Consider the following 13,426-nt stretch of genomic DNA (forward strand, 5'->3'; position numbering starts at 1 on the left):
CCTCCAAAAGCTGTTGATTATAAGTTTTCTTACTCTATAGATGATTGTGGGCGGTTGTAGTAAGGACACCTTATCCTTATTGAGGCACGCGACTGGTAAGCGATACCATTCGCCCTCCTCCACAACAGAAACTCTTCGTGGCTTTTCCTATCGTCTTCGATTTACGTCTTGGTTTTTAGAGCTAACGATTTGTGAATTGCACTTCCTGTCGGTAAATAAGAGAAAACTATAAATTCTTAAAATGTTTTTTCTTTACTCGTTCTTGACTTGAGAGCAATTTGCATGCGTGCTGCCTGTCTTGAAGGAAGGTGGTCCCTGGGATACATAACAAAATCGGAATGTGAATCCGTAGATGCTTGGCGTCGACTTGGAGTGTGTGTCTCTTCTGTGAATATTTGTCTTGACTTTTTGTTTGCTTAACAGCAAAAGTTTGCCATTCAAATCGAAAAACTAGAAAAACGTTGCATTTTATAATGTTCACTTGTGAAAGTTTTTACTCGTTGCAGCAACAGGAAGAGTTGAAATATCTTGAAGGACTTTAAAGGCAATTTTCCCATGACTTGTCTTCAAGTATTTAATGGTTAATAAGAACCCAAAGACATACACAATTAGAATATGATCTTTTTAGAGAGGCAAACAAAACAAACATTCAATATTCGACACTTGGCTAAAGATGAAATTCGATCAGTTATGAATTTACTTTCTCATAAATTAGTCAAAAGGTTGAGCATTTATCCTAAGATGTTGCGCGGCACAGTCCTTCTGTCGACCTAAAATATACCTCTCTACTTGTATTAAAATATGAAAGAGTGTTTGTTTCCTGAATCGCAAGGGAACCATCTTATTTCATGGCATTTTGTAACATTTTAAATATGCTGGTGGATCAAATGCCTCAGTCATAGATCAATCAACATCAATCTATTGAATGTTCTTTCAAAGTTTCATGGCTTTAATTTGTTATACCAGCGTATCAAAATGACAAATTAGGCTGATCGATTCACTTCTGGCCATCAAGCTTGAATGGAAACTGTTGGCCAATAATTTTCTGGAAATATTTAGGACTTTCAGTTTATAATTTTGTACATTCCTTAACCAAACGAAACGAATGGCACTTTGATTTAAGGTGCCATCCTTTTAGCCTGTTGGTTGGCTGTTTGCTCACAGTCGAAGGCTCCTGTAAATATTACTCGCTATTTGCCATCGATGCAAGCTGATTCGCCTGATCCTGCTCAATACTGGCAATTTTCTTACGCATTTATTTGCATTAAATATTTGTTTGTTTGTTTGTTTAAGAGCAAGAAAGAAAAAACTGTGGAAAAAGTAAAGAAACGAAAAGCAGTTTTTGCACAGGAAAAGGCAAAAGGACCTCCGATTTTGTTGGAGCATCGTGCGTGTTTGTTTTAAGTGAATAATGCAAATTTTATGCTCTTATATAAGCGCAAAACTTTTGCACATGAACATCAACTGATATATATGTGTAGAGATATATAAAAAGACAGAGACAGAAAGAGAGAGAGTAGATATATATTTTGTAGCATCGCACACGCCATTGAAGAATGCAAACTTTTATTGTGGGTTAAAATGAACTTCCGCTGCTTCGAAGCTCTGCAGCGAAACGGAAGTTCATAATTTCAGCTGATTTGGAAAAGTTTTTGGCCATTCTTCTCCCCCTCAATAAGGTTTTTTGTTTTTTTGTTTTTGGCAATTTGCTTGGCGCTTGCTAGACATTGACAAAGACATTTGCTTGGCCAATTTTTGTGAGCACCAAATACCAAGTCCTTGCTACTCGAAAGAACAAACAAATATGAACATTTCATTTGTTTACACAAAAGGACAGAGAGCACCATGAACAGCAGTGACCAAAAGGCGTAGGTACACACACACACACACACATTCGGACAAACACACACACAATCAAACGCATCTTTTAGATACACAAAACCCAAAAACCCGAATATCAGTGTTAATAGTCCATACATACATAGGTCTGGTTCAGGGGGCACCTCCTGTGTACAGTCAGTTCTCGTTCTGTTTTCTTTTTGCTGCACATGTGTTTGCCAAATGTTTGCCACGGCATGTGAAAAATCTACGGATGCTTCGGTTTGTTCTCTGAGGTGTGAATGGTTGGCTTATTTGGGTGAGGCGAAGGCACGGAAATCAAATGCAGACATTCTGCCCTCATGTCTGTATATCCTTTTTTTTCAACATTTTTATTTTAGGTACAAATTTCACACTTTGTTTATGCTGAGACCTTAGAGACCGCCCGCTTGCCATACGGCGTTTAGAGGCGCACCGGCGCTATGATATGGAAACAAAGAACCAGAGAGGCGTACCAGTCTCTGAGTTATGAATGAATTAAGAACCTTTTGCAAAAAGGTAAGCACTTTAAAACAAATATTCAAAAGCATTTTCCAGCAGCAGCAATCATATAAGTTAAGAACTTTCTATTAAAGAAAGATTAGATTCAAAGACTCACAGCCTAGAATCATAGCCACTTTCCCCTCTCATTAGAGTACTAAAACCATTAAATAAGAATAGTTTAAAATGTTCAAAGATCTTTTATTTTGATTTTCTAAATCATTCCATCATCTTTCTATTGATAAGCATTGCTTGTTACTGTTCAACTGAACCATTCGACATTTAAGTGTCTGCAAGTAAAACTTTGATGAGTCAACGATCTTTGTCATCAGTCCAGAGAATCGCTATGACCCGGTCTGAGCAGCATTTTGTACGTTCACTTCCCCATTTGGAGTCCAAAGTCTAAGCGTAGCTTTGGTATTTTTCCTCATTAATTAGATATGTATGAATTTAACCAAGCCAATCATTTGTCTTCATCAAAGATGTGTTTGATAATGTCATTTGGAAGTTGCATTTCACTCGCTGGCTGTCATTCCGTTTCGGTTTTTTGGCGCCAACAAATGCATTAAGCAAAATGTGCAACTAAACTGGCGCCTATTTAGATATATATATAAAAGTTAAACAATTAAAATTATGGCAAATGTGACAAGTGGTTGTCGCATACCTCAATTAACATCTGACGCTCCTTCTAATTATAAGAGTAGAGCAAAAAAAAAAAAAATAATAATACAAAACAAAACCCAAGCCAAATGCAACTACAAAGTCTAACCAGAGTTATGTTCTTGTCTATTTTTAGAAGCAAAATGACGTCGTCGGACAGCCCAAAGTGTCAAAGTGGTGTGCGAGTTGTATGTTTAATTAAAGCCAATCCGCCATTGTCGCCGGGAACGGCAGGACATTGACTTCTGCCACGGTGGGGCATATGAGTGTGAAGTGCAACATCCATACTTAAAACCCGGACGCTGTCGAAGTGTTGCCTTTGCCGTTGAATGCTCGAATGCTGGATGGTGGAATGTGTCCGAAGAGCGACAACATTACACAACAGTCAATTAAAATTAATAACTTTTGCAAATACAACACACAAAAATAAAAAAAATTAAAAAAAAAACAGTTGCCAACCGTTTCACATGTGTCACACACCGCCGAGTTGGCGAGACCAACAAAAATGCATCCGACAGATCCGACATTCTATAAGTATTGCCTGAGCCGCGCTTGAGGCACGCACACGCGCTTTTCGTTTAAAAGATATTTTTTGAGTTTTATTTTTATTAATTTTGACGGGTTCTTTTCTCTTTTCCTTTTTCCGCCCCACCAGCCATTTATTTGTCTTATTTTTCGGCAAAAAAAAATACCAAGTATGAGTCAAAGGCAAACAGCATGTGGCAGCTTATTGACTTTGAGAACTTTATTAAGTTCATGTTGAAATGAATAATAAATCAAATTGTATAATATAAACAATTCAATGAATTTAAGGTAAAACAGAAATTAATGTTTTGTGTTAAAAAGAAACGTTTGCACCACTTTATAAAGTTTAAGCCATTTATAAACTAATCTAAGGTACACATTTATGATCCTACAGAAGAATTCAACGTATATATATGTAGTATAAATATTATGCTAATCAACAAATTTCTTATTATTTTTGACCTATCAAAGCAATTACAATGCCTTTGTCTCTTGCATTTCAATAATCCAAACAAATCCATTTAGTAACAATTCTTTTTATTTTTCTTTTTAGCATCCTAAGGATGACTTTCGCTTCATTAAACCCAAGCCGTATTATTTACACCTCTGACAACATAGACACGAGCTATAAGACCATTATGTCAGCCAGGCTTGAAAAAAAGAAGGCAAAAACACGTTTAGAACATGGCAGACAAGCAACAACTGTGACAAAATTCAACCCACTGCAGGACACTCTTCATCCTGTCGCGCATTTCAATCAATTAATCTAATTTAAATTTTTCTTTTGTGGTGCTTCTGCTTTAGCTTTAGCCACCACCATATTAAACAAGTTTGGCATTCACTTTTTTCGTTTCTCCTTTTTGCATTATCATGCACTGTTGCGATTTGAATCGGTTTGGAGTGTCATTAGCAAAGCTAAAGTTAGAGGGTTGCAGTTGGTTTACCTTGCCAGAAGGACAACCCCTTGGGTGAAGAAAACCAAACCAAAATAAATACAGAATCCAGACCAAAAATTTCAATTGTATTATGCGGCTCATCGCTAAAAACAAAATCTCTTCAACGGTAGCTAACAAAAAACACACACACATCAGGCAAAAGCCTCAAAGGCAAAGCGGAAATGCGCTTTAAATGCCTTTCAGTGTAGCCAAAGTGCAATGAGCCATTTCCTTAGTACCAACAGCAACAGACAAAAACAAAAATGCAAAAAAAAGATACCAAAACTATAGCATAAATGTTGAGCAAAACCACAGACATACCATACTACTATAAAAAAGTGCAGACAAAACCAATCTGCTAGCCGCCCCCTCAACTGACAAGAGACACGCCCCATCTACCTAAAACGAAAACTGCAAAAAAGCAACAAATTTCAGCCAACAGAAAAAAGGTGAACAAAAAGTGTAACGTGTGCCAAGAGCAGAGGAGCAAAGGATGCAGCCAGTCGATGCGTATCCACACACATATCCATGACCAGGCTGCGGGATATGCCATCTGCCATCTCATCGCACTCTGGTGATGTGTCGGGGGCCAGTAGATCCAGACGAAGGGTTACCCAGAGAGCAATATGATATGAGATTTTGAATATCACAAGTTATCCTTTAAAAGGAGACAATGCATTTTGTTTCTCTTTTGAAAAGTATCGAGTTCAGCAATTGAGACTGTCAACCCGGCATAGTGTTTCGCTCACTTGGACAGCAGATTTGCTCTATATTTTGTACATATTTATAAGTTTTGTAAGGACCAGGTGTTAATAAAGGAAGAGCTGATCAGAACGCGCTTTAAATAGTTGAAATTTACAAAGAACTTGCCATTTTACAACATTTTTAAAATAAGTAGTTCAAATATACGTTTTGTTATGTTCCATTTTTTTTTATCTGTTTGCTAAATACTTGACTTCTGTCGGCTTATAAATCCTACCCACACACGCACACAAACACACCTTAAAGCAAGTTAAACTCATAATTCATAAGCAAAACATATTCGTACATCTATTTCGCATCCGGCCCAGGGCAATCAAAATCAATCAAAATTGGAAAATCTGGTAGCAAAATATATGTATGTACATATGTATAGATACATATGTATATGTGTGTGCATTAATGGACGACTGCCTACCTTGATCGTTGTCGATATGCACAACACTGGATTCACAACCCCTGAACAGAAATTTGTTGAGTTCTCAAAGGCATGAACAATTGAACAATTGCGAAAAACCGAGAGTAACAGAAGGATTAATGCTGGTCCATTGCATGCGCCAGGCATGTGGCCTGGCTTGTGCCCCTGTATACACCGTTTCCCTTACCCTCCTCCCCAATCCACGGCTCTGTTCCCAAATACCCTCTAGACGAAAGGTGTCGCGGATAAAACCCCCGTGTCACTAGCTATCGTATCGCTTTGCAACCCTAAATTGCATTTTATGCCCATGGCCCAGATGCGGCGGCCTTAACAGTCATCAGCAACTTTTCATTATGCTAAACCGTAAATGAAGAGGGTTGCTGGCACATAGCTCCCTGCTTGGGCAGGACAGGGCTGAACAGAGGGCAGGGAGCGGGGGGTTAGGTGTGTGAGCGCAGGTAAAGTCGTATCAAAATCCAAGGTGGAACAAAAGGCAACAGCAGCAGGAGCTATACAGGCGCAGTCCTGGGCCAGGGAGTGGGATGGACAGGGAGAGTCGAAACACTGAGCGTGACAGATTAGCGCATTGCAAAATGCTGACATACGGGCTGCAAGCCGAAGAGAAGAAGCATTAGCTCAAGCACACAAAAACACACAGAGACACACACACACAAGCTGAATAAATGCGGGGCGCATTTTTGGCAATCGAATTTCATATAGGCAAACTAGTATCATTAACCGTTCCCCGATATTCTCAGTTCCCATTTCCCAGTTCTCACATCCATCTACCCACTGACACAATGGGCAATTCTCGACAAGCAAAAAGTCATTGCATACTTTGCGGCAACTTCCGGCACTTTGGTTGGCATCCGTCGCTGTCAATGTTTTGTGTGTGTTGCTTCAGCTGGCCCTCTTCTTCTTCTTTTGGCTCGTGTTGCATACTACAACAATGCGAACACACACTCACACACATACACCAACACGCACACATGCATACAAATGAGATAGCCAACGTCCAGTCGAATCTGGCTATTTATTTACCTTTTGATATCTGTCAGTCTGCAAAAGGCCCTTTATATGAAAATTATGTTTATTCCATTTGGATGCCTTTTTCACAGGGGATTAATTTGACTTTAAGCGGGGAATGCAAACGTTTGAGATCTAGATAAGTATAATATCCAAGATCCTTGTAGCTTGTTGATTTACTCCTTTGAGAGTAAACTGCCTAGAACTTTGTCTGTTCTCGTTTTGTAATTGAAAATTAATTATTTCTAACTAAATTTTAAACGATTTAAAAAACGCATTCTACGTTTTATCGACAAAATATTTAATTTGCTGGCAAAGAACCAATTCTGAGTAAAGATTGATAGTTATAAGATGATTGGAAATGGATTTTAGAGTCTATTCTTGTTTAAATGTCATGAGCATAGACCGAGATAGAAGATTATGATTATGAGAAAGGTTTTACTTGACCATTGGCTGCTGTTTAGTATCTTTAAACCCTTAAGAGAATGGCAAACTGGACAAAGGGAAGATGACCAAAAATCGTATCAAGCAGGAGCATTCGCAAGCAGCGTTAATCATTAAATCTCAGCACGCACACACAGACCATAAAGGTACACAAAGTCATTCAAATATTTTGTGGCTGACTCAACTAACGCTATCAACATCCACAGACAGACACACACACAGCTCACACACGCACTGCCATTATATTATATGGCCATCAACTGGGAAGGTGTAACGTTAAAAGCTACCCCCGATTATTTCGGTATATATACTTGGCTGATTCCACACCGACTTCCCACGCAACATCCAAGCAAATATTTCGCAAAATGTGAAGAAAAACCTAATGAGTAAACGTGGCGGCTGCAATGACGCACATGTTGTCGCCAGTTGTCCTTGACGCTGTATTGCCCCCGTTGATGATATTGTGCCACTCCACCTATTTCTGTTGCTGATGATGATGATGACGGTGATTACTTACAACAAACTGAGGTAGCTGAGCAGCCGTCAGTAGCTGCTGCAGGCGTTTGTTAGTATTCGGGCTATATCCAAGCCAGAAATGAGGGCTGTTGCCTCGTTTTTGGGCATAAAACTACCCCACTGATGATGTCAACAATGCGATCTCGATTCCAGATTTGCCAGCCTCTTTCTCCCCCTCGCTCTCTCAGTTTTTCTTTTCGACTGCAATTGAGGTGAAAAAAATCTCCGATGAGCAATTGCCAAAGGTGCCTCATGTGGCTCATGTGCGCACATGTGACTGACTTTTCTCTGACTGTCGAAACCAACCACCAACGACAACAAAAACAACAAAAAAAAAAACGTAATAATAACAAAAAAGGTGAATGAAACTTGATTTTTTTCGCTTGGCAAGGCACATTGGCTAAAAAACAAATTGTAAATTGTTTTTAATCAATTTGAAAGATTTGTAATAGAGTTACTAATATATTGCTTAAGGATCTTGAATTTAATCTTTTAAAAATTAAGAATTTTGAATTAAAATTTCCATTTTTATACAATTTTAATTTTGTATTTAAAAAAATAGGAGAAAATCTGATAATGTCTATAAAAAAGTATGTGTAAATTATCAAAGCAGCTTAATTTTAATCAAACGATAAACAATAGATTGAAAAAATTCATTAAAAATAAATCTGACCAAATATTTCGTTAAAAAATTGTACAATTTATTTGTAAATCTTGCAACAAAAAGTTTCTTAACTGACATCTGTTAATAGTTTGCCTCTTTTGCCCCACTGTACTGTGTATTGTGCTGTGTGCATTTGCTTTGATTTTGCTGCTCGATTGCTTGGTTTGCGTCCTGAGCCAGAGCCGGTTTTCGTCCTGTCGGGTAGGTCGGGTGACGCGTGCCGCAATCTCGTTTTTTATTTTTATTGTGCTTTTTCGGCGCGCGTTCATTTGCTTATTTGTTTGTTCACTTTGTCCTCTGATGCGGCCGCATCAAGGTAAACTTACTGGACCCCTGCCCTGGACTCCTGTTCCAGCTACAGCATGCTACATCCTTGGCTCCTGCCGTTGCTGCTGGTTCTGTGCATGTTTTTGTTTTCGTTGTGCATGCCGCCGGCGAAATGGGATTTATTATTATTTTTATACTTTAAATATTGTTTCAATAACAGTACACAATCTCATCGCTTCTTTGGTCGTCTCGTTCTCTACTCCTTTATTTTTTATCTGCTCCTTTTTGGTATTGCTCTGCTATCATTAAATTCAAGGCGTGTCTGCAATTGGCTTTGATTTGCCCCTTTTTTACCGCTTAATTCGTTGCACAACCTTTTAGCAGCTAATGTTACACACAGAAAACAAGAACTCTGAAGGACTAAAGTCTATATCACTCAAGTATTTGCACAGCTGCCACCGGGCAGTTTCCCTGTTGAAGTGACGTGTGCTCTTCATTTTTAGTATCTGTTTCAATTTCGATATAATTTCCTTCGAATGCTAAGTAAACATTTTTGCGTAAAACAAACAAAGGCAATAAAATATTAAATTACTACGCCTACAAAATATATTTTCTTGTGGGAGAGAGGTGAGTGGGGCCCAATATAAGCAGAAGCATTTGAAATGCATTAGAAAATCGAAAAGTACAAATTCTGAATGAAAGACACAGAGAGAGAAAGAGAAAGCAAGCATGTAAGGGTAGCGAGAGAGAGTCCTTACGGTCGATCAGGTAGACCGTTATTTAGAAAGAACAATGGAAACCACCAAATCAACTCGACATAATGCACACGTGCCTTTTATTTCCTTTTCTACCTCTCTTTCTCTCTGCTGGTCCTTTTTCCAGCTGGTTTTTGTGAATGGAAAATCAAAGAGGCTGCTGCAAAAGGATAAACCGGTTGGCCTTGTCTTCTGTCAAATTTTTTTTTAGAATCGATAACCCAAGAGTCAACAATTGACAGTTATAAAAACAGATAATAATGATCATAATGATGAGGATGAGGATAACGAATAACCCTGTTGTCCTTTATGGCACACTTTAGGATCATTGACATTACAACTATATGAAAATTTGTAACACATTTCAGGGTAGAACTTGTGCTTTGTTGTAATTACTATTAAGATAAACTAACGAGTAAGTTTTGCTCCTTTGAAGTGAGTTTTTGAGTTTTGAAAAACTTCTCATGACTTTAAGAGCATCTGTTTTGGTTTTGGGGTCACTTGTCACATTCTTTTCGGTTGCCGTAACTAAGTGAGACTTTGAAGACCATAAATTAATTGATTTGAGTTAAAAAAATATCTCTTATTATGAAAAAGATCAAACATTTATACACAAATTGAAGTTTAGATGGAGATATCATTTTGTCTAGCCAAAATCAATCAACGTCAGCATTACATTTGTAATACCATTTTAAGCAGCTGAAAGTAAGTCTTAAATACACTTATTAGTTATGAAACTAATTTTCCATATGTAGAAAGAGTGCTCCGATTCACACCACAGAAAGTTGAAATTGAAAATCTTCCCACACTTTGCTAGGCTATAAAACACTTGACTAGGCCCACCCTTTAAGTCAACCCATTCTCAACCTCAATCGAAATGCCACCCCAACCTCAGATGGTAGGGTAGGGTCTATCCCCCATTCCCCCCCACCAATTTCTCTGCTCCTTCGTATAGAAAACCGCTCTACATGCATTTAGAAACGAAAAATTTGACATTTTCGTGCACTTAACTGTCACATAAAGTGTTAAATGAAATGAGCAGAAGCAGCCACAAAAACGAGCCGCGACGACGATGATGACGACGCCGACGACTGTGCAGCATACTTGAGATTGAATCGAATCGACCCCAATGTGCATCAATCCACACCATCACACCACAATACTGTGTGTGTACCACACTCCAGACCATTTAGAATGGACAAGTATTTATGCTGTCATTACTTTTGGTTCGGTTCGGTTTCGGGTTTTTAGGGGGAAAAAAACAAAATGTAGCGCAAAGTTTACTGCTAATTAAAAATTGTGGAAAACGAGAAACATGCATGCAATATAATACCCAAAGATACCCAAAACGATCTTAGTCAAAGATGGAGTCCGGCTGCAGGACAGGACAGGACCCGCTGGTTCGAGAGATTGTTGTGTGAAAAACTCTTTACTATGTTTATTTGTGTATGGGCCCTTATGCTGGACTGTGTGTGATCCTTCTCCCTTACGAAAAGGATTGCTCGTGTGTTTTTCCCACCAAAATCGTGGAAAAGTGGGGTCTATACTTGCTCACTTTTAGGTTATCCGTAATTATAAAGTGAAATAAATTGATTTCTTAACGGCAAAGTTAATGACAGCCCGTTGTTGTCGGCTTTCTTTTTCATTCCATTCCTTTCCTTTCCTTTCCGTTTCGATGACGTCAATGCCGATAACCATATATAAATGGAAGTACAAGTCTGTTCACCCGATGTATGTAGTTATCAGAGTTTTATGTGGGTACCCGCAGCAGACTCACAAGCAGGAGCAAAGTCGAAACAGACGGAGAGAGAGAGAGAGTCAGGGTCACAGGGTAAATGCAACTGAATTGCCAAACATGATCGACAAATCCAATTTAAATTAAGAATACGAATGCTTTATTTCGTGGGATGTATGTAGGTACTCTTGAAGTACTTTTGCAAATGAAGTCATATTCTCACGCATGAATGGCCTAGCGGTGTATCGACTCCCATCAGTGGGTGAGCTCTCAGAGCCTGGGAAGCAATATTATTGAAAGGCAAATGCGGGATTGGGTAAAGAAGGAAATTCTACATTAAGTAAGAAAGACTTTAATTAATTTCTATATTTTTATGGATTGGAAAATTTATATGAAAATAATAAAGTGTTTTGGGAGAACTTCTGATATGAAAGTAGATAAACTAGAGTTAAATCGACTTAAATTAAATATTAATTTCATAAATATAAAAGACCTCTCTTTATGTTCTTAGCATTCATACAAAGAAAAAAATGCAAAAGTTCTTTGAAAATCAAGCAAATGTTAGCAGATTTAGCAGAATTTTGGAAATGCCAGAATAAATTCAGTTAGCCAAGTTTATTACCTTTATTGTGTATTTTGTTCATAAACAATTAAATCAAATAATGTTTGTTTATGAGATTTATTTCATCTCTAACTTCTTTTTGAGCCATTATATGTAAATAGAACTAACTGAAACTATAAATTCTGAATACATTCGATCCCTAAAGAAACCCAAAAAAGTTCAATTTCTTAGCCTCACTTGCATTTGTAAGACCAGACGAAAGAAAGAGTGTTAGTCAACTGAGAATCTTAATGTTTTTATCTGTAAGTAGTTTGAATACATTCCTTCTCAGTTTTGTTAGCAATATTTTTTAATGGCTGCCTGCGTATCACCGCTCTTCCGTCTCTCTCGCTCACCATGTTTCTTTTTATGCGGTTAAAGTCGTATCAACCAATGGGGGAAAAGCAACAGGTGCAAACGACAGCCAATGCGCATCAATGTTCACACCTATGAGTCGTCAGGCCTCGTCATACATGGCACCTCGCTCATTAGTACTCACCCACGCAAATGGGCGCACACACATGCTCGCACTCACACTCATATCTTACACTCACTCTCTCACACACACACAGTCGCAACTAATTAACATACAAAATGAATGCGACAGCAAAAATAAAACAAACAACAACCAAAAATTTAACATTCGCTTGCCGCTTTATGTTCTCTCTTTCGCTCTGCTGCTGGCTAGTGAGAAAATTTTTTGAAGCTCCACCTTTTTCCACACACACATGCACACAAAGCTGAGTGTATGAGTATGTGTGTATGGGGGAACACATGTTAACCGCATTAAAAATTAATGTACAAATTGTTTATTATGTTGTTGAGTTGGTTTTTTCTTTATGCCGTCGGCCCTCACACTTAAACACACACACACACACAACTACAACTAACTATATGCGTGCGTGTGAGTTTTGCAAGAGTTTCAGGATTGTTTTTTTGTTTCTCCCCATTTGATTTGCCCCTTTTTTCTTTGGGCCCCACCAACTTGTTGATTGAGAACTGCCCAAGCAGCAAGTGATTCGCTTTTTATTTTTCAAAATTTCATTTGAATTTTGTGGTTTGTTTTTATCGCCAACGACGTGTATATGATTGACATTCTCAAGAACTTTTGCCACATACCGAATCCCCCAGTGAAATGCAATTATTTTGCCAAAATGCCGAAGTTTCTACACCCTTAACAATAGAATACGCTAATCTGTCTAATTTAACTAAATCATTGGAAAATACATTACAGAGAAGCTTAAATATAAAGGAGAAAGGAGCCACACCTCCTTTATATGGACAAATGAATACATAATTACGGTTTTCCATCTAAAGGTTATTAGGACATGAATTGGCATCACTTCAGACAATTTATCCTTAAACTCTTTTTAAAATAACCATACCCTATAAGAGAGGGCATAAAATAAGCTCATTTCTGATGCAATTTCACTTGAAAATCTTCTTTGAAAATTGCTGAATACTCAAACTTTGAAATACACAAAAAATTATTGTTCAGAGATAGAGAGAATAAAAAAGCCCACCCATTTGATTATTTCTGCCAAAGTGAGAAATTAATAATTTCCAAACATTTACAATTAAAGTTTCCCAGGAATAATATTATCAAAATTCAGAGAATTATAAATGCAGATAAGCAAAAATGCTTTTAATTGTTTGTTAACTATTGTTTATATTGATTGGGAATAGAAAACCGTGTGAAATGTTAAAGGGGACTTCCACGAAATGTTTTAGTCTAAAATTTAAAGTTTTTTTTTTATATATTT

General features: G+C 37.8%; 1 protein-coding gene across 3 annotated transcripts in view; it reads right to left on the bottom strand.

Moving 5' to 3' along the window:
* The window catches only part of PH4alphaPV (prolyl-4-hydroxylase-alpha PV), a 161,451-nt gene that overhangs the window by 125,797 nt on the left and 22,228 nt on the right, over positions 1–13,426 (bottom strand). The window lies entirely within an intron of this gene.

The sequence above is a fragment of the Drosophila tropicalis genome, unplaced genomic scaffold (assembly GCF_018151085.1).
Source record: "Drosophila tropicalis isolate 14030-0801.00 unplaced genomic scaffold, ASM1815108v1 contig_859, whole genome shotgun sequence".
Taxonomy (NCBI): Eukaryota; Metazoa; Arthropoda; class Insecta; order Diptera; family Drosophilidae; genus Drosophila; species Drosophila tropicalis.